This window comes from Cibotium barometz, chromosome 44, assembly GCF_041138505.1.
Source record: "Cibotium barometz isolate CiBa-2024 chromosome 44, ASM4113850v1, whole genome shotgun sequence".
Taxonomy (NCBI): Eukaryota; Viridiplantae; Streptophyta; class Polypodiopsida; order Cyatheales; family Cibotiaceae; genus Cibotium; species Cibotium barometz.
The window spans coordinates 38,079,120-38,098,216 of NC_141089.1; the positions used below are offsets into that span (position 1 = coordinate 38,079,120).

The following is a 19,097-nucleotide window of genomic DNA, read 5'->3' on the forward strand; positions in this document are numbered from 1 at the left end:
TTAATTTGTACTTTCCAAGGGCTTTTAGAAGTGAAGGGTTAAGAAGAAGCTTATAAGGCTTATAGGGTAGCTGAGAGAGGTTCGAAGAGGATTGAATGTTGGAGTGTATCCTTGTACACAAACTTGTACAAAATTTTATTTGTAACAAGGCTATAAAAAAAAATTACCTTGATGTGGAATCCATTGCGAATGGCATGTGTTGAAAAAACGGCTTCAAAATAACCTCGACGAACTCCTTAAAGTCAAATGGCTCCAATTTTAGCTTTTTTAAGGCTTTAGAGCCAAACCTCTTGTTTTTTTAAACCCAAGCTTTATCACATAAGTTTTTAAGGATAAAAAGACAAGGTCTATAGACGTTCTGCCACGTGGCCAAAAGTAATCCCACATGCAATGTTTAAGTTTGCTATGCAAACATATAACTAACACTTTGAGTGCTCTTAAGGATTTCGTGAGTCGAGAAAAGAGAGGAATCTCTTTGACTTGTGATGGATGTGGCTCTACTTCATGCCATTGTGCATGCTGTTGTCCAATCGGCCGGCCTTGTGTTTGTGTGCTTTGGCCATGCACCTTTGACACGGGTGTCTTGTGTTTGTGTGCTTTGGCCATGCACCTTTGACACGGGTGTCTTGTTTGTGCCATGGAACTGGCTACCCTTTCTGGCATGTACTGTGATCGCCAGCATGCTAGTTGTGTGGATGTCTAGTGCGGCCTCTGTCTGCCCCCTCTGTGGTGCAGGTGTTCTCGCATCACCTTGGTTGGGCTTTATGCCCATGTAACTCGCGTCATCGTTGGCCTTGCGCCCTTGATAGCCATTTCTTTCGATTGTCTGAGTGCCGCCACCAAACTTTTTCGTTGAAAATTCTTCATGATGATGAGCGCACTACCATGAAACACCGGGGCTATCATGTAATCAACGAGTCCATGTATTTGGCCATGCACCTTTGACATGGGTGTCTTGTGTGTGCCGTGGAATTGGCTACCCTTGCTGGCATGTACTGTGATCGGTAGCAATCGCCAGCATACTAGTTGTGTGGATGCCTAGTGCGCGGCCTCTGTTTGCCCCCTCTGTGCAAGTGTTCTCGCATCACCTTGGTTGGGCCTTGTGCCCATGTAACTCATGTCATCGTTGGCCTTGCGCCCTTGATAGCCATTTCTTTCGACTGTTTGAGTGCCGCCACGAAACTTTTTCGCTGAAAACTCTTCATGATCAATGCACTACCACGAAACACTGGGGCCATCATGTAATCAAAGAGTCCATGTAGCTGTGTCAAATTATTTTGAAGAAAAGCAAACCCTAAACACTTACTTTTTAAGGTAAAGGGTGCTTGTAAAAAAGGCAACCCTAGGTCCAAAAACCCCATATGGCTCTATCACTAACCCATTAGAAGGCAAACCTAGATCCAACGACCCTATATGGCTCTATCACTAACCACATTACGGCCTACATTCGAGATAACACTAGCATAGACCATTTAAATGCATTATGCCTTGTTATAAAAGCCATGCTAACAAGTTGCAAACCCGTTTGGAGAAAGGATATTCTTGCAAATACCCATTTGAAAAAGGATATCCTTCCACTATTATGTGGTGTTTTTATTGTAAACAATAACTGTGCTTACATAAATAATAAATAAACATCAAACAATAAAGCTATATTAAGGGGGTGGGGACAATGGCTATTATGTAGTGTTTTTATTGTAAACAATAACTATGCTTACATAAATAATAAATAAACATCAAATAATAAAGCCATATTAAAGGGGTGGAGACAATGTCTTAGCAACACCTCTCTGATGTGGGGCCACCCTTCCCACCACTCATTCCACAAAGGGGTGAAAAATAGCATGTGTGATGCACCCCTTTCAATTTGTTGATTTTTTTTGAAAACAAAAATTACAAACTAAATCACCACTCTTGTTTTGGATTCACTTTTTATATTACACAAACAATCTATACAGGATTAACCACAACCCCACCTCCCTCCACGTGGGCAAAGGAGGTGGGACTATTTCAAAATAACCACTCCTCCTGCAAGCGCGAGGAGGAGCCAAATCTCACATCTTCCAATGCAATTTTGAATTTGAATCTAAGAAGATCTCATCTCACATCTTTCAATTAAATCTTTGTATACATGCTTACATACCTATAGATACACACACTTATATATATTATGTATGTATGTGTATCTATAGGTATGTAAGCATGTATATATAAATAGTGTGCATGTGCATGTGTGTGTGTGTGAGAGAGAGAGAGAGAGAGAGAGAGAGAGAGAGAGAGAGAGAGAGAGATTACATGTAAGATGCATTTATTTGAGAGTGAGCACACCTCACCACTCATCCCTACCATTAAAATTCAATCTAAAATTTAATTAATTAAAACTATATATATGTGTGTAAATCTATTTAAGTGTGTGTGTGTGTGTGAGAGAGAGAGAGAGAGAGAGAGAGTTTCTATGTGAGAGAGTGTGCGTGAAGAGAGAGAGAGAGAGAGAGAGAGAGAGAGAGAGTGTGTGTGTGTGCATGAGAGAGAGAGAGAGAGAGGCTGAGAATTTCTATGTAGGAGATAGTTTGTGTGTGGGAGGAGATAGTGTGTGTTTTCATTAGTGTATGTGCGGTGTGTACATGTGTGTGTGTGTGTGTGTAAGAGAGAGAGAGAGACGACAGATAATTTCTACGTAGGAGATAGTTTGTGTGGGAGGAGAGAGTGTGCGTTTAGATTAGTGTATGTGCGGTGTGTACATGTGTGTGTGTGTGTGAGAGAGAGAGAGAGAGAGAGAGAGAGAGAGAGAGAGAGAGAGAGAGAGAGTATATGCATGCATGTGCGTACATCTACATCTATGTGTAGAATGTGTGTGAGAGAGAGAGAGTGAGATGGGGGCAGACCTGGAGAGAGAGAGAGAGAGAGAGGTGTAATGAGGGAGGGTGAAAAGAGAGAGAAAGAGAGTGAGAGATAGAGAATAAAAAGTATCTTTTAATAAAATATAAATTAAATAGAAAACATATATGTATATGTGTGTATACATGTGTGTGTGTGTGTTTCTATTTACATTTATATATACATGCATACATATGTATATATATATATATGTTTGTGTGTGTGTGTGTGTGTGTGAGTGTGTGTTTAGATGTGTGTATGATATATCTATCTATATATTTAAAAGTGACCACAACTTATCACTCATCTTCGCACATTAAAATTTAATCAAAATTAATTAAATTATGTCGATGTTTGTATTTATATTTTTAAATACATGTATATATATATAAGTATATATGCTATGTATCTAAAACATAATATTGTATATACTATATATTTACATGTGTATGTGTGCGTGAGAGAGAGAGAGAGAGAGAGAGAGAGAGAGAGTGTAAGTGAGAGAGAGAGAGCGCTTCTATGTGTGGGAGAGTGTAAGAAGAGAGAGGAAGTGTGTGCATGTGTGTGTGTGCGTGTGTGTGTGTGTGTGTGAGAGAGAGAGAGAGAGAGAGAGAGCAGGTGTGTATATGTGTGTGCATGTGAGAGAGAGAGAGAGAGAGTTTCAACATTTGAGAGTGTGTGTACGTGACAGAGAGAGGGAGAGGGCATGTGTGTGTGTGTGTGTGTGAGAGAGAGAGAGAGAGAGAGAGAGAGAGATGGTTGTAGAGAGGGAATAGTTCTTTTCTGGAACCTTGGTCGGCAGCAGCAACGCGCGGGTGTAATACTAGTAAATGCTAATTAAAACATATCTACACCAAATCTATGATTGACCACAAAATAACACTTTGAATTTGGGCATTAGACAAAGGGAATCCTAATATTACAATAGTTTATTGTGCAACAACGTAATAGAAATGAATATACTCTATTATTGTAAATTATGTGCACAATAAAATAAAACGAATTTAACTATCTTACACTCTTTTTCCTCTATAGCCGACAACAGGTGGGTTGCTGGAGCTATGTTCATTTTAAGCAGGAAACATGTATAAATCGATGATATAAGGTAGCACATATTGATATATTTGTGGGTAATTTTTTTTTCCGTATGCAGCTTTGTATCTTGATCACATGACCAGGGGCAAGTTGATATTCTCATACACTCAAGGTGTCCCAGGCTTGGAAATTTAGCATGGGTTTTCCATCATCATCTGTTTATGGATTAGTACAGGATTAGCTACATGTAAAATGTCCTCTGGGTCTGTGCCCTCGGCTTCTACGTAGCCCTAGGAGGACACATCATGCTTTATGCCCTTGTATTCAGGCCATCATCATTAGTCATGGTGGTTGACCCATCTGACGAGGCTGCTTGCTGGAAATTTCCTTTGAGGCTATCGTTGGTGATGCATTTGCAACTTGTGGGAGCATGGGGAATGCTTGTTACATGTTTTTACAGATGCTTGAACCAAGAGCCACCCCCTTGAATACAGTGGTGGCCATACATGCAAGCTGCCACAACAAGAGGCCGCTTCGATCAAGCTCTGAGAAATGCAAAAGGAGTGTCCAAAACTAAGAATAGATGGCATCACTAGACTGCTCAGGGAGTGTGCCGATTTTGGGGCGCTCGATAGGACCAAGCAACTCCATTCTCACATCGTCGAAACTGGTTTAGAGGCGTCTCTCTCTGTAAGGAGTGCACTTGTCCATACCTATGTGAAATGTGGAAGCCTAGAGAACTCGTGGAGCATCTTCAACAAGGTTTGCGAGCGGGATGTCATCATGTGGACGGCCATGATTACAGGATACACCCAAAATGGCCTCGGTACAGAGGCTCTCGTGTTGTTGAAACAAATGCAATTGGAAGGGGAGTTGCCAAACAACTTCACATTTTCAAGCATACTCAAAGCTTGTGCAGGCCAATCAAATCGCAGATTGGGTAAGCAGGTGCATGCTAATCTTATCGAAGCGGGTTACGAGTCAGATGTTACCATTGGAAATACCCTGATTGACATGTATGCAAAGTCGGGGGGGATAAAGTATGCACACTTGGTATTCAACAAAATGCACAGAAGGGATGTGGTTACATGGAGTGCAATGATCTCAGGCTGTACTCAGCATGAGCATTGGCGGGAAGCTCTCACGCTATTTGAAGAGATGCATAAAGAAGAGCTGAAGCCCAACAACTATACCTACGTGAGCATCCTCAAAGCATGTGCCAGCCTGAAAGCTCTGGAAGACGGCAGGCAGGTTCACAGCCAGGTTGTTGAAAGAGGCTGGGAGTCAGATGTGTTTGTGAGAAGTACCCTTGTGGATACATATGTGAAATGTGGGAGTGTAGAGGATGCTCGAGAAGTTTTTGACAAGATGCAGGAGCCAGATCTAGTGTCCTCGAATGCAATGATTTCGGGTTACGCTCAGAATGCACTTGCTGAAGAGGCCTTGACTCTCTTTATGAAAATGCAACATAAAGGAGTGGTGCCAGACAAGGTCACGTTTGCCAGCATGCTTAAAGCCTGTGCCTCCGTGGCCTCTTTAGAAGAAGGTAAGCAAATCCACGTCCGTATCTTGGTATCCGGCTTGGAGTGCGACCTTTTCATGAGCAGCACACTTGTTGACATGTATGTGAAGTGCAAAAGACTTGAAGATGCCCTTGAGGTGTTCAATGGAATGTTTGAGAGGGATGTGGTCCTATGGAATTGTCTCTTGGCGGGGTATGCTCAAGAGGATTACAGTGAAGAGGCTATTGCTTTGTTCAACCAAATGCAGCAAGAAGGTATCAATGCAGATGCTGTCACGTATGTGATCATGCTGAAGGCATGTGTCGGCACTGCCGCTTTACGTTGGGGAAAGCAAGCCCATGCTAACCTCATGAAAAGCAGCTTGGAGACAAACTTGATTGTCCGAAGCAGCCTTGTGGACATGTATGCAAAATGTGGGAGCATAGAGAATGCCCGTAAAGTGTTTGATAGCACAAAAGAGCGGGACGTGATTGCTTGGAATGCAATAATTACTGCATATGCACAGCAAGGGCTCAGCAAAGAGGTTTTCACATTGTTTGAGTTGATGCAAAAGGCTGGCCAGGAGCCGTCCGGGGTGACACTTGGTTGTGTCCTTTCAGCCTGCAGACATGGTGGCCTAGTGGAAGATGGATGCCAGTACTTTGAATCCCTAAGTTTGACTTATGGCCTTAAACCAACAGCAGAGCATTTTGGCTGCATTGTAGACCTTTTTGCTCGGGTAGGATGCTTGGACGAGGCAGCAGATTTCTTGGCTAAGTTGCCGTTCGAACCTACCATTGAGCCTTGGATAGCTTTGCTTGGTGCCTGTAAAACACATGGTGATGTGGACGCAGGAGAACGAGCTTTTGAACACATTAAACGCCTGGAACCCGGACATGTTGGAGCTGTTGTGCTGCTTTCGAATGTATATGCTGCTGCAAAACGGTGGGATGCAGTAAATGTGACAAGGCTCAAGCTGAGGCGTGGGGTTACAAATGAAGATCCTGAGCAGCAACATGAACTTTGTGGTTAGTGCATCAAGGTACCTTCCAGCAATGCTGTAAAACCTTAGTCAACCTTAAATTTCTATCAAAATTTTAGATTTTAATTGTTAAGTTGTTCCAGGCGGATTTGACCTGATGGCCTGACTCTATTCTGGGTACCCAGTTTTATTAAACGGATGCCAACAGTTCTTTGACATGAGTGATGGCCTACACTCCAGGTCTCAATGGGGGCAGAAACCTTTCTCAGCACCGCACCTTGGAGGCATGTACCTCTCTCTACAGCTCGGAGAGGCTAAGGTTTAGTGGTCTTGAAGGTGGCAAACGTAGGAAGTGTTGGAGATACTTGGGACCCCTGGACAAATGTGTGTGTGTGTGTGTGAGAGAGAGAGAGAGAGAGAGAGAGAGAGAGAGAGAGAGAGATGCTACTTAAGACCTGCAGGGTCTATGAGACCAAAAAGGTGCTACATGTCATCCATGAGTAAACTGTATGTCAAGACAACACGAAAAAAGTAAAAGACTAGTGCCGAAAGGATAGACAGGTTCAATGTACTACATAGACCTTGTGTGTACAATAAAGTAGGCAACAAAAGAACCTCGTGTGTCCGGGCTCATAATGTGTTGTCCTCCTCATTGCCCTCAATATCCACCACCTGTAGGGCTGCCTCTCTATATTGCTGAAGCAAGTTCTGGATTTGGAGCTGGCAAGTGGATGGACTGGGTCGCCGGGAGCGGGTGCTCGGGATTTATCACTGGTTTTCACCTGATTACTCCAATATATATATATATGTATATACGTATTGTATTTATGTATATGTGTGTATGTGTGTGTGTTGATAAACTTGCTTTTCCCATGCTTTTGCCAAAAACTCTTATTAGTTTTTAATATTTGCTTTCCCACATTTAGGTGTGCAACAAGGCTTCAATAAATAATCAACTATATGAGCTCTTCTATTTTCACCTCTTCTAGACACTTCTTCAACCTTTTACCACTCACTAACCTAATCACCTCGATACCTTTTGACTTAAACACCATATAGTTGGGCCTCAGGCCATTTAGAAAATTTCTCAATCATACACACATGTTCAACAGTAAGAGTTATGCTCCACCTTTGACATAAGCTCCTCGGCTTTGCTTCTGTGGCTTTCATAGACCTATTAATACATGGGCTGGTCATCAGTCCTACATTGTTGCTGATCCTGGGTGCACAACGTTGGTGAGAGAGAGACTGCTTCCTTTCTGTGTATATTTGCTACCAAGGGCATGTGCGCGCGCACACACACACACTGTGTGTGTGTACATACATATTAATATATATATATATATATATGGGGTGTGTGTGTGTGTGTGTGTGTGTGTGTGCGCGCGCGCGTGTGCGCGTGCCCTTGGTGGCAAGTATACACACTCCCGGGCACTCATAGGGGCATGCCCGCCCATAAGCCTGCCCGGCTGCCCAAGTGCGTTGATTTGGGCGCCCTCACCCTTAGATCCCCGGATGCACCCGTAGTCCACACTTCGAGGTTCGGGCTTCGCATCATTCGGTCTAGCTCCCATGCACCTTACAGGCTACGTGAGAATGTGTGTGTGTGTGTGTGTACAGGCTTCAAGAGCACTTCGACGTTCGGGTTTTGCATCCGGGGTCTAGGGGTGAGGGCGCCCAAATCAAGGCACTTGGGTGGCCGGGCAGGCATATGGGCGGGCATGCCCCTTTGAGTGCCCGGGAGTGTGGTGACTCCAGCTCCAGGCCCTTCTCGGCTATGGCAACGTAACATTGGTATTAGAGCTGGTGTAGTCCTCGCTCCCACACACGCGTATCTCTCCTCTCTCTTCTCTAGTGCGTGATCGAGCTTCGGAAGAGATTAGTCTTATTTTTATTTTTCAATTCTTTTTTTTAATCTCTCGTTTCTCTCTGCCTTTCTGTCTGCTTGTGGTGTAGAAGAGGATAAGGTGGAGGAAAAGGAGGTGCTATGTGAGAGATGGGGGAGGGGAGGGGGGTTGAGAAAGGAAACCTGCACCACCTACCACTTCTACTACCACCACCACCACTACTACTGCCTTGGAAGAGCTGGTCGCTTCTTGTGTGCAACCTTCCATACCCGTAGAAGCAGCAGCAACGCAGAAGAGAGCAGGAATGGTTGGCAACCGTTGAGAAAGGGAACAGGGCCTACGGTATCCCTCCGGCAACTGAATTGACCAGGTGTGGAGAGGCATTGCCATGGAGGCCTAGCAGGGCAGGCTTGCCCCGAAGCGGCTGGGGCTGCGCATCATCAGCAGAGACCGTGTGTAGCAGCATTGCCATGGAGGCCGAGCAGGGCAGGCTTTCCCCAAAGCGGCTGGGGCTGAGCACTAGACGCCTTCAAGCATCACATTGAGAAGGAGAAGCCCCAATGAGAGCACGGCGCCGGAAACAGCCGCGTAAAGATAAGGTCTCAAAACCTTACCGATTTTTTTATTTTTTAAAAAAGAATATTGAATTTATTTAAAAATGTTATGGGGGAGGCTCCCACAAAAAATTGGTCCAATTGACACGTATTGATGTGCGACTATTTAAAATATTGTGCTGTTGTTGTAGAGCATGCCAACGGATATTATGGGGTTCCCATGCCATGCCTTTGCAGCTACTGTGTGTAGCAATATTATGTGGTTCTCCCACACACTTTGTGTGTGTGTGTGTGTGTGTGTGAGAGAGAGAGAGAGAGAGAGAGAGAGAGAGAGAGACACACACACACGATGACACAAGTCCTAAGCAAAGTAGCATGTGTGTGATAAGGCAAAACACAAGTATGCGTGCTCGTAGCGCCCGCACAAATCTGACACTTATGACAAGCGGCGTAGTTCGTTGGTGTGATGCGTTGATTGTGTCAGTACAATATTGTGTAAGTAGACACACGACTTTGAACGAAGATCTTTCTTTGGCTACGAATCTGGTGCTTCTTCATGTATTACCTCGTAGTAAAAAACGGAGTATGCATGAGTATCCAAGAAGCCCTTACCTTTGTGTGTGTGCCTACGGGCATCCGAAGGATACGAGCTAGTGGGTGTTCTCAACACACTTGTAGACCATTTGACGAGGGCGATATAGTTTGTCAACGGCATGATTTAGCGGTGATGCAGCTCATCTGCGGGAGTCGCCATTGCTCTTCCGGGTTCATCGAGTGTACTCCGAAAGCGAACTTGGAGCTAACATGCTAGTGATCTTTAAGTTTTATAACTTTTTATAAGTTATTGGAGTTGTAGGACTCCACTAACTTTTTATGTTGGTGCACACGGGTGTCAATCTCCGCTACCCGAGTTGATGGATATCAACTCACTTGTTTGTTGGCTTTGGTTTGTTAAGCTAAGGAATGTGTTTGTGTTCGTGTGGTCTAATCTATGGTTCTTTTCTAACCATATTTGTTCAGAGAGGGTTCTCCAACGTGTTTATCTATCTTGAATAGTTTGTTAAGATAGGGTTTGACCCAACTAAAGGCTGCTTTGTAATTGTTTACAAAATTCACCGTAGTGTGGCCGAAATCAAACTAAGCCCACCGTTCTTGCCACTAGTTGACAAGAAAGTGTTTTTGGGTCGTTTAATAACAGTAGGGTTGTATCGTTGAACAATGCCAGGTTGCATTATTTAACAACCATAGTGTTGGTATAGCAACATTGCTTGGTTCGTAGAGACACAAGGAGCGTGATTTTCAACATGCCAAACCAACTTTATGCTTCACAAGAAAATGTGAGTTATGTTCAAGCTTTGAACGTTAATTTTGTTTGAGGAACATCTTTCACTTGAAAAGATTTTTGTGTCGGGTTTTGACCCATTTTATGGGAAGGGGAACTTTCTTCCCATCTTATTTACCTCAAAATGTTAAATATTTTTAAAGCTAGAAGGATGTTTCATCTCTTCAAATTTCTTTTAATATTCATAGAAATCTTATAGAGATTCATAGTAATCTCAAGATCGGAGGTTTGCACAGATCTCAGACTCAGATTTGGGAAATTTTGAGTAGCTTTTAAGATTTGTAGCAATCCTAAGCTATTGGGTTTGTAGTAATCCTAGGCTCGGGATCAATAGATTTTCGGTATATAAAATTGAAGTGTTAAAAGCATTTATTATTTGTTATTCATCGTGTTTACGTTTGAGTATGTCGTTACTCTAGTTATGTGGAATAGGGTTACGTTTCGCTTGTTCGATAATTGGGGGTGTGTATGACATTTTATGTCATCTTTGGAATATCAGTTGTGAATTTTGTTGTTTTTATGTTATAGCTATGTAAAAATTTGAAATCCAAGTGGTTGGGGTTAAAATAAATTGTGCCTTATATAAATGGAGATATTTTGCATCACTCTTGGGTTTTGGGGATGTGAAATCATCTAACCAAAAGAAAGAAGGTTCACTTTTTGTGTCACAGTAGTTTTCGTAATCATTTAATGGTATGGGATATCAAATGTTCTACGCAGGCTCTTGTAACCTTGGTGGTATGGGAAACTAAGGAATACATGTAAAAGTTCACTTTCTTGACTTTTGTTTTCGTGGTACAAGTCACTATGTAGATTATGTCCACACGATCTATGTTATTGATAGACTTTTCTAACCATTGGTGGTTGTGTAGTCTATTGTGTTTAGACGAGGTGCTGATCTGGAGTGATCAGAGGAGTCTTGACATAGGTATTGAGTTTAGGGTTGAACATAGTGGTTTAAAAGTAAACTCAAGGTGTGAAGTTTATTCGAAAAGATTAGAGGCAAACCCCACTAGATTTGATGTTAATTTGGAATGATTACATACAGATCTTGATCTTGATACTGGTATGGATTTTCCAACAGTTAACTTGATCATTAATATAGTTAGGCATGGCTTGCTATATGTGATCACACTTTCTAGCAGTCATGGTCTCCTCGTCAGAAAGGTGTGCTAATCCGGAGAGATTAGTCGAGGTTTCTACGAGAAAAAGAGTGAGCACTGATCGAGAGTGATCAGACGAATCTCTTGGGTTATGTACTGAGACAAAGTGCTTAGGGTGGACCCTTCATACCCACTTGACCTTGTGTCTAATGGGGGTGATAAAATTTATCGAGAAGTGATAGTATTTTTTAACCGATATTGGGTGTTGACTTCCAAAGAGCTCAAATTTTATGGAAGTCACATACCTTAGGTGCTTGATATTTTAGATAAAGTCATAAACTTGTCAATTTGGTGTGGTCAAATTGCCAAGAGTGTACAATATTTACTTGGGTAGGTGTGGAAGTGTTTTCATACTATCTATCCTCAGTCATGGTAGATAGCCATGAGGTGGATCCACAAAGTATTTGGTCAAGTTCTTGAAGGACTTTGATATTTTTATTCACATTGAAATTGAATCTAAGGCTACTATCATAGCCTAGCAAGACTCATATTTTGATGTTGAACCATAGAGTTTAGAGATTGACATAGTTGTTGATCCAATGACATTGGATTAAGAAGGATTTGGTGTTGAAATGCCCTAACTTTATGCCATAGTGCCAAGGGTTTAAGGTCAATCTAATGAGCATTTCATAGTAAGACATAGTAAAGTGGACGCAGTTCAACTTTACCAAGCAAACATCACAAAAAAAGCCAACTTGTACTAATTTGTGTTTTGGAAATATTATAGGAAGTTTATACGAGGACCCATTATTCCTTGTTTGTCATCGATTAGAGTTGGGTAGTATTTTTCCACCTCTATAGGGAGGTAATGCATTGCCACTGTAATGAGGAGGCAACAAGAAAACATGATATGTCAGAATTTATATTGGTGCTAAACACAATTGGATGCGTACATTCATGTCATAGCAATCTTGAAGTATAGAGACTGAATTTAACAAGAAAGGAATTCTCAATTCTTGCTTTGTAGTAAACCATTGTCTTTGGTTGAGAGTGGTTTATGGTTTGTTTGTATATTGTTTGACCTGGTAGAGGTGTTCGATGAGACCACACTTCTAAAAGGGTGTCTAGACAGTACTACTAGCGTAGTACTACTAACGTTTAGATGTGAGCACAGATAACCCATATATATGTCCGTTGAGACATGGATGGTTGCGGAGGTGCATGGCTGTAGTGTTAGGCACCCGGAGTGGTTGCCAATGTAGACATATAGATAGGTATGTATCTACTCGTAGGATTGTATAACTCTCATTTCTTGCACGTTACTCTTAATTTATAGTAGTGCATAGACACTATAGATCACATAGTGTCTATAGTGTATCTACTCGTAGGATTGTATAACTCTCATTTCTTGCACGTTACTCTTAATTTATAGTAGTGCATAGACACTATAGATCACATAGATGATGTCTGTGTGGACAACATCTTTGTTGCAAGATGCGTACACTGTTCTTAGAAGAATACAAGAATTTTTAACAGGGGATAGCTAAACTGTGTAATATCAATTGAATTTTACCACATCATAGAACAATTTGCTAAAGACTTGTAACAGTTGCGTAAATTTGTTAAATTAAAGTCCATGTGCTTTCTAACCCCGCAAGAGAAAAACATCTTTGATCTCGTAGAACATGTAACGAAATTCCTTGAATGTCGGAACACATTCAATATGAAGTTTTTGGGGGTTCGAAAACTTTTGGCATATACAAAGGCATGACATTATTTGATGCCTTAGTAGCAGTTTGTGTTTTATTGACATCTTTCATAGTTGCAAGTGGCAACTATGGTTTAGTGTTTCCAGATGAAACATGAGTGCTACGTGTTTTCTTGGTCGTAGTACTTAAGGAAAATACATGCTGTGTGTCTTGCTTTTCTTATCGTAGTACTTAAGGAAGTTCTAGGTGTAGATGATCATATGGTTTGCAGACACGGACACTTGTTTATAGTTTTTTTAAAATTGTTTTGTGGGACAAAAATGCTTCTTAAAAAAAAGGGGTAAGGTTGGTCGATATGGCAAAGTTTATTCCAACTAAAAGATGTGAAAACATTTGAGCTTGTTGGCTCTTTATCAAAACATCTCTACAAACTATATGGCCCGCAGATATAGTGTTGGATACATACAGAAAGTTTGATAATTACTTTTGAAGGGAAATCTTCAACAAGTTGGATATTATTCTAAGTATGAGTATGTCCAATTATCTGGAGTTTGATGGTCAGATCGAAAAGTCAACCAAGTTCTAGAGCATATGCTTATACATATATGAGTAGAAAGCAATCCAATTGAGATAAACATTCACCGACTAGATTTAGGTTTATGCATGGATTCTAGCCTAGATCTTCTATGGTCGTAGAGCTATATAAGGAGAAGATTCAGCACGTTGGTAGCATAGCCTGGTAGCATAGTCCACAAGCTTGAGTTGTTGGAGAGCTCTTGAGTACATTTAGCTTTTCATGTCAGTGGCATGTGAAAACAGTGTATCATTAGGGCAACATAGTTTGCCTTAAAGTTCTAGTTTACAGTTACGATCACTTCCATTTGAACCAGAGAGGATTAATGGGTTTAAAGATTGGAACTCGAGGCATACTGTGTATTGTAGGCACTTGTTAACTGGAAAGATAGGTTAGAGGAGGCATAAACATTAGAACAATTAAATACGCTTACCAAAATCTTTCCATAGTTTTTTTTTAAAAACGGACAAAAACTATTCTTAAGGGGGGGTAATGTCACGTAACCTGTAACGTATCATGGGAGCTTGACCGGATGCGAAGCCCGAATGCCAAAGTGCATTGAGGGCGCCCAAGTCGGAGTACTGGGGTGGTTGGGCAGGCTTATGGGCGGGGAGGTCCCTATGAGTGCTTGAGAGTGTGGTGTTATCCACACTTTTCTCTAAGGGCTGGGTGGTGACTAGAGCTCCAGGCCCTTCTCGGCCATGGTGAAGGCTATGGTGATGTAACATATATGCATATATATATGTATATTTACACACACACACACACACACACACACACACACACACACACATGTACACACACACATATATATACATATGTATGTATATATATGCATATGCACACACACATATGTTTATGTATGTATGTATGTATACATGTATGTATGTATATATATATATATATATTGTATGTATATATATATATATGTATGCATAATTAGAGGAGAACTCTTTTCCTTAAGATCGCAATGATTCTGTAGTTCTATATAGTCTGGTGAACCCAACAGAATCCTGGGATAAAGATCCCTTATATAAAACTTATCATCAGATAATAATTCACTCAGATTGTAACATTCAAATCCTTATATCACAATAATGGTGCATTAGACCAAATTTTCTATCTGAATAGTCCTTCATAGAAAATTTCAATTATACAGATTTTTAATTTGACATCCCTTAACTTGATCCACTGGGTCAAGTGTTAACAGCAGCAATCTGCCAGCACAAACCACTAATCTCATAGTGATTTGCTTAAGTCATTAACGTCATTCCAGCTACTACGAACATCATCACAGGGACTCGTCCCATTCATCCTCATTGTGGTTTTGCTTACTTTATTACATTCAACCAAAATTTAGGAATCTTCATTTTTCAATCAGAATCCAAATCAACTCATTAGTTCTCAACCAGAATTTAAAATCATATCAACCACATTCGAATTCATCGTCTAGACAGTATTAATGCTTATAATTTCAAGCCTTAGATTTACTCGTATATACTGCCAGTAAAGAGCTGTAGTTATATCCTCGGTATATGTAGGTAGTCACGGTCCTTGGAACTATAAGGTAAATACCATCATGTCTAGGCCTCAAGCAAGTTAGGGATTCCATACAATTGCGGTACTTCCATCTGAAGACCCAATTACCAATTTACGAATTTCAATTTGAATATCAATTCGTATGAATTTTTTCACACAATTACAACCTTTTACTGCTTCTTCATAACTTTTTGACATTTTTGGCTTCTCGATTGATCCTCATTAGCCAATTCGCTCTGATAGTAGCTGTGAGGTCCCTCTCCCCACTCCGCAATGAATTCAGGGGTGCTAGCAGTGGAAGTAGCACTTCTTGCACGGGGCAGGGTCCCACACTCGGGGCCTCGCCCACGGATATCCGGACAAGAACCTATTCCATCGGTTTTTCTAAAATCAAACCCGAAAAAACTTCCCTTTCCCGGAAAGCACGGGCGAGTCCTCGAGGATAACTTTTCTCTAACGTAGTCAAAAGCCTTAACTAACTGAACTGATCTGACCAAACCCGTAAGTCCCATAGTCAGATCAGGGAAAAGATTGTACTTAGATCATAGAGACCAACGCTTTTTTCCTCATTGAGAGGCATAGCTGTTGATCCTTTTCCATAGAACAATTTTTGGCTGGGATTGACTTCATCTATAGAACTAGAATAGAATTGAGTCTCAATTTAGGGATCCATCAGTCCAGTGTAACCCCATCCAGTCCCGTGGGTTAGCTAACCGCCCAACCACTGTAGTGATAGGATCGAATTAGGAATTTGGTTAGGTTTTGTCTCGGATACCACGGAAAAGAGTTCCCAGGCCCCCTAGCCGGATATTCATGCAAACTTAAAACTAGTCACACCACCACTTACATACCCAATATAAAATTGCCTTTTTCTCAGCATCAACTATCTTTAAAACAATCATTTAATGAAACCATTGTGTCACTGATCACAATCCTCAAAATCTCCGATTGAATCCTTATTTCCAATCATTCCTTCATCAGTATACCTATGGCATCATTGGCAACCAGAACGCTCACCACCTATTCACTCAGGGGCCTTTCGATAGTTCCTAGCTCACAGTAGTAACCGCCAATATATTTACATATCAAAATGAAATCTTTGTCGAAGATGAGCAAGATCAACCAACAGATCCATATAAAAGAGCCATGGACTCATCCGTTGAGGACCAGCAAGGTCAACCAACCAGATCCATGCCCGAATTTAGAAAACAACTCGTACTCCTTGTTCCAATATCTTCCCCGATGTACGTGTGGGTATCTTCGGTGACCCAGAGCCCGAGCACCGTATGGTCAGCACCCTCTAGGATCCTTCGCAGGTCACCTAGCACTTCACTCATAGGCCGCTTCCTTGGTCCCTCATCCATAGTACCGGAAGCTCACCATTTAAATCAAACCGCAGTTGGTCAAGACCTCAGCCGACCTTGCTACGCAAGACGTCCTCCCTTGACTCTCTGTCAGCAGTTGCAACTTTAACAGATAGGTCTCCACGACCTCATTGAAAAGACGGTCAAAATGCTTCCCTAGCATTCTTGACCTAAAACAGTCATTTAAAAACAGATTTCACATACAAATACAGCTCCAACAATATTTTCATCTTTTCTCATCACTCCACATCCTTTCACATTAGTCCCCATCTTTTCTCAGCTTCCCACCATTTTTTCTTCATCAATCCCTATCACATCACATCATTCCCACATCAAATCACATCCGATCGCATCATCCACACATCAATCCACATCATCCATACATCCATCCACATCATCCACATCATCCACACAATCCACATCATCCATACATCCATCCACATCAATTCACATTATCCACACATCCATCCACATCTTCCATACATCCATCCTCATCAATCCACACGTCAATCCACATCATCCATACATCCATCCACATCAATCCACATTATCCACACATCAATCCACATCATCCATACATCCATTCACATCAATCCACATTACCCACACATCAATCCACATCATCCATACATTCATCCACATCAATCCACATTATCCACTCATCCATCCACATCAATCCACATTATCCACACATCAATCGACATCATCCATACATCCATTCACGTCAATCCACATTACCCACACATCAATCCAGATCATCCATACATCCATCACACGAGCAATTCAATCGTATTATACTCAATTCTTACACCAAATTATATCAAATGTGCTAAAGAGACAAAAACGAACATCAATCCACATTATCCACTCATCCATCCACATTATTCCACATTACCCACACATCAATCCACATCAATCCACATTCATTTCATAAGTATTCCCATTCTCATCTAATCACATCTTTTCTATCTCATCACTTATTTCCTTATTTATCCTCATCAGATCACATCTACTTGCATCTACCCATACCATACATTAACATTTATCCAGTTTACATCGCATCTTATCACCTCCATTTCACATCACATCTCATTCATTCACATCCCGATTCCCATGCTAACACATTCATTCATGTCCCTTATCGTTCATTCACATCCCGATTCACATGTTATCATATTCATTCACATCTCTTATCGTTTATTGTTCACATCCCGATTCACATGTTATCACATTCATTCACATCCTATATCATTCATTTACATCCTCATTCACATGACATCACATCTCTTCTATTTATTCATATTTATCTGTTTCGCATCACATATCATCACATCTATTTACATTTCATTCTCATCACTTCTATTCTCATCACATCCATCCATTCTTTCCCATCCATCCATCCATCCATTCTTTCCCATCTATCTGATTCGCATTACATCTCATCACATCTATTCACCTCACATTCTCGTCACTCCTATTCTCATCGCATCCATCCATCCATTCATTCCTATCGATCAGAGTCGCATCACATATCATCACATCTATTTACCTCTCATTCTCATCACTTCTATTCTCATCACATCCATCCATCCATTCTTTCCCATCTATCTGATTCGCATCCCATCTAATCACATCTATTTACCTCTCATTCTTATCACTTCTATTCTCATCACATCCATCCATCCATTCATTCCCATCTATCTGATTCATATCACATCTTATCACATCTATTTATAGAATGTAAGAGAATTCTTATTTTTGATATAAAGATTCTTTACGCATCTATTTATGCATAAGAACAAATTCAGTGGGAAATAACACTTTTATAAAAATTCGTTTATGCATCTATTTATGCATAAACTCTATTTTAAGGAGAATAACACTTTCAAAATAAAAATAAATCTTTTATGCATCTTTCTATGCATAAATTTAATTTTAATGAGAATAATTCTTTTGAAATAAAAATAAAATTCTTTATGCATCTTTCTATGCATAAAATCAAAATTTGATGAAAGTAACGCTTTTATAAAAAAAATTCTTTTATGCATCTATTTATGCATAAATTTAATTTTAATACAAGTAATACTTTTATAATAAAAAATTCTTTTATGCATGTATTTATGCATAAAAATTAATTTTGATGAAAGTAATACTTTTATAATCAAAATATTTCCAATATGCATCTTTCTGTGCATAGAAATTAATTCTAATGAAAATAGCACTTTTATTATAAAAATATTTCTAATATGCATTTTTTTATGCATAGAATAAAAATAACACTTTTAGAATACACAAGCGGTGGGGATTACTCTTTTTGAATAATAAAAGATAAAACTTATTTCACAAAATTTAAGAAAATTTTGCCATAACCTCCTTTGTATGGCTGACCATTTTTCAATTTTTTTCATTCTCAAGTTACTTAGAAATTATCCCAAATGGTTTAAAGCATTCTAAACTAATCAAATTCTTGTTTTTAAAGAGAAACAAGATGAAAAGTTTAATTCTAACAATTTGATAACACATCTAGGATAAAGAAAGGCTGAATTCAAGAATGAAGAGAGGAGGAAAGCCTTTCCAACAAGGCATAGCACCATTTTTCATTTTAAAGAAAACAAAAATTAGAAAACCATTAAATGGAATAAAGAAAAAGTAGGATTTCTAGCTTCCAT

The 19,097-nt window shown here is 40.4% G+C and overlaps 1 pseudogene across 3 annotated transcripts; it reads left to right on the forward strand.

Moving 5' to 3' along the window:
• Nucleotides 1–3,916: 3,916 nt before the first annotated feature.
• Nucleotides 3,917–8,371, forward strand: LOC147613253 (pentatricopeptide repeat-containing protein At4g13650 pseudogene; annotated as a pseudogene). 3 transcript variants are annotated; one of them, XR_015263385.1, is made up of 2 exons: nucleotides 3,917–6,456; nucleotides 8,353–8,371. The product of XR_015263385.1 is annotated as a pentatricopeptide repeat-containing protein At4g13650 pseudogene, transcript variant X3 (transcript). The 3 variants fall into 3 exon arrangements; XR_015263383.1 differs by lacking the exon at nucleotides 8,353–8,371 and adding an exon at nucleotides 6,540–7,011; XR_015263384.1 differs by lacking the exon at nucleotides 8,353–8,371 and adding an exon at nucleotides 6,637–7,011.
• The last annotated feature ends 10,726 nt before the right edge of the window (nucleotides 8,372–19,097 follow it).